Below are 2,751 nucleotides of genomic sequence, written 5' to 3' on the forward strand. Positions count from 1 at the left end.
TTGATAAAATTAGGAAAGCCTTATTTAATGCTTAAATAACTGACAACAAATTAATTATGATACTTCTCATAAAAGCAACAGTTTACTTGATAATTGTCACCACACGCTATTTAATGCAATGGTCATCTTTGTCATTTAACTTTTTATAATGAACAATGGGCAAAACACTTATGTTTCACTGTGCATATATTAAGATTTGAAGATGTGCTCGCTTCGGCAGCACATATACTAAAATTGGAATGATACAGAGAAGATTAGCATGGCCCCTGCGCAAGGATGACACGCAAATTCGTGAAGCGTTCCATATTTTTTCCGCATGGTGGCGGAGCTCAAGGAGGAGGTAGAGAGGTTGAGGGCCATCAGGGAGTGTGAGTGGGAGATAGACTGGTGGAGTAACTCCCTGCATGGCATCAAGGAGAGGTACCGGGGTGAGACACCCCAAATGGGGGTGGACCCCCTGCCCTGTCGCCGTCGGGCAGAGGGAGGGGATCTGGGAGTTGAGGAGGAATGGAGACAGGTCCCTGCTCGACATGGCAGGCAATGCCCTCCCCTTCCGGCCCCACCTTCCCAGGTGCCCTTACAAAACAGGTTTGAGGCCCTGGAGAATGAGAGATCAACAGCAACTGAGGAAGAGGTAGAAAGTGTTCCCAGGAGGATTCCTAGGGCAAGGAGGTCGACTCCACGCATCAGGACTGCCTCCACCAAGAAAGACAGGAGGGTGATTGTTGTGGGAGACTCTGTCCTTAGGGGAACAGAGGGCCCTATTTGTCGGCCTGACCCTACCCGTAGGGAAGTCTGCTGCCTCCCTGGGGCTCGGGTGAGAGACTTTGCCAAGAAAGTCAAGCGCCTGGTACGGCCCACTGACTACTACCCGCTACTGGTCTTTCAGGCTGGTAGCGATGAAGTAGCAAAGAGAAGTCCGAAGGCGATCAAAAGAGACTTTAGGGATTTGGGGCGACAACTTAGAGGTTCAGGCGCGCAGGTTGTGTTTGCCTCTGTCCTTCCGATAGGGGGGATCGAAGCTGAAAGGTGTGCTGTTCACATAAACTCGTGGCTTCGAGACTGGTGTGACCGGCAGAACTTTGGGTTCTTTGATCACAGGAAGGTCTATGCTACACTGGGCCTGATGGCACCGGATGGGATGGGCCTCTCTCGGAGAGGGGTAAGGATCTTTGGTCAGGAGTTGGCAGGGCTGATAGATAGGGCTTTAAACTAGAGTCGAAGGGGGAAGGGGCTAAAACCAGGCACGCCGGTGAAGACCTAAGGGATGGTACGCTAGAATCAGAGGGGCTGTGTGCCAGTGAGGTCCTTCGGTTAGATCCACAAGGTGCTGAGTGTAAGGAGACGCACCTGAAATGCTTCTACACGAACACACGCAGTATGAGGAATAAAATGGATGAGCTAGAAGTACTGGCCCAGTCCCGCAACTACGACATCATCGGCATAAGCGAAACCTGGTGGGATGAGTCCTGTGACTGGGGTGTTGCGATAGATGGTTACAGGCTCTTCAGGAGGGACAGGCAGGGTAGGCGAGGTGGTGGGGTGGCGATGTATGTGAAGCAGGGGCTGGACTGTGTGGAACTCCAGGTCGGCGATGGCAAAGTTGAGAGCCTCTGGGTAAGGATCAAGGGACGAACGAATAAAGGGGATGTCATTGTGGGAGTCTATTACAGACCGCCTGGCCAGGACGATAGCGCCGATAAATTATTCTTTACGGAACTAAGAGAGGCCTCGAGATTAACTCCCCTTGTCCTTATGGGGGACTTCAACTTGCCAGACGTTAACTGAGAGTGCCACACGGCTGACACGAGCAAGTCCAGGAGGTTCATGAAGCACCTAGATGATAATTTCTTGGTGCAGGTGCTAACGGAGCCAACTAGGAAAGGCGCCCTCCTAGACCTGTTGCTAGAAAACAGAGAGGGTCTGGTGGGAGATGTGGTGATTGGTGGCCGCCTCGGTCATAGTGACCATGAAGTGGTTGAGTTCAAAATTTACGGTGACAGAAGGAAAAGTGCCACCAAAACCTCATCCCTAGATATGGGGAAGGCGGACTTCAGGCTGCTCGGGGAACTAGTCAGCAAGGTCCCCTGGAAAGCTGCTCTCGAAGGCCTTGATGTCCACCAGTGCTGGTCATTCTTTAAGCGATGACTCCTAGAAGCACAAGAACAGGCAATTCCTAAATATCGCAAGTCAGGCAGGCGCGGCAGGAGGCCGGCGTGGCTGACCAGGAACATTCTTAGGGAGATTAGGCGGAAACAGAGAGTGTTTCGCTACTGGAAGGAGGGCCAGGTGACATGGAAAGAATACAGGGATGCTGTTTGTGTTTGTAGGAAGAAAATTCATGTGGCTAAAGCACACCTAGAGTTGAAGCTAGCTGTGTCTGTGAGAGAAAATAAAAAGGGTTTTTTTAGATATGTGAATGGAAAAGGAGAACTAAAGAATACATAGGGCCGCTCCTTGATAGGGAGGGTCTCCTCACAGACAATGACATAGGCAAAGCAGAGACGCTTAACGCCTTCTTTGCCTCTGTCTTCAATGCCAATGATGGGCTTCGGGACCCAGGGTGCCCTGAGCTGGAGGACCAGGACGGTGGGGATGACAAACTCCCAACCGACCCTGAACGTGTGCGGGATTTGCTACTCCACCTGGATCCCTACAAGTCCATGGGTCCGGATGGGATTCATCCCCGGGTGCTGAAGGAGCTGGCGGACGTCATCGCGGAACCTCTCTCAATTATTTTTCAACGATCCT

The 2,751-nt window shown here is 51.5% G+C and overlaps 1 non-coding gene across 1 annotated transcript; it reads left to right on the forward strand.

Annotated features, from left to right (window-relative positions):
* The first annotated feature begins 204 nt into the window (after positions 1 to 204).
* LOC113843387 (U6 spliceosomal RNA) lies at positions 205 to 311 on the forward strand. Its single transcript, XR_003496670.2, has one exon. It is a non-coding gene; the product is annotated as a U6 spliceosomal RNA (small nuclear RNA).
* Positions 312 to 2,751: the final 2,440 nt, after the last annotated feature.

The sequence above is a fragment of the Anas platyrhynchos genome, chromosome 3, assembly GCF_047663525.1.
Source record: "Anas platyrhynchos isolate ZD024472 breed Pekin duck chromosome 3, IASCAAS_PekinDuck_T2T, whole genome shotgun sequence".
NCBI classification, from domain to species: Eukaryota; Metazoa; Chordata; class Aves; order Anseriformes; family Anatidae; genus Anas; species Anas platyrhynchos.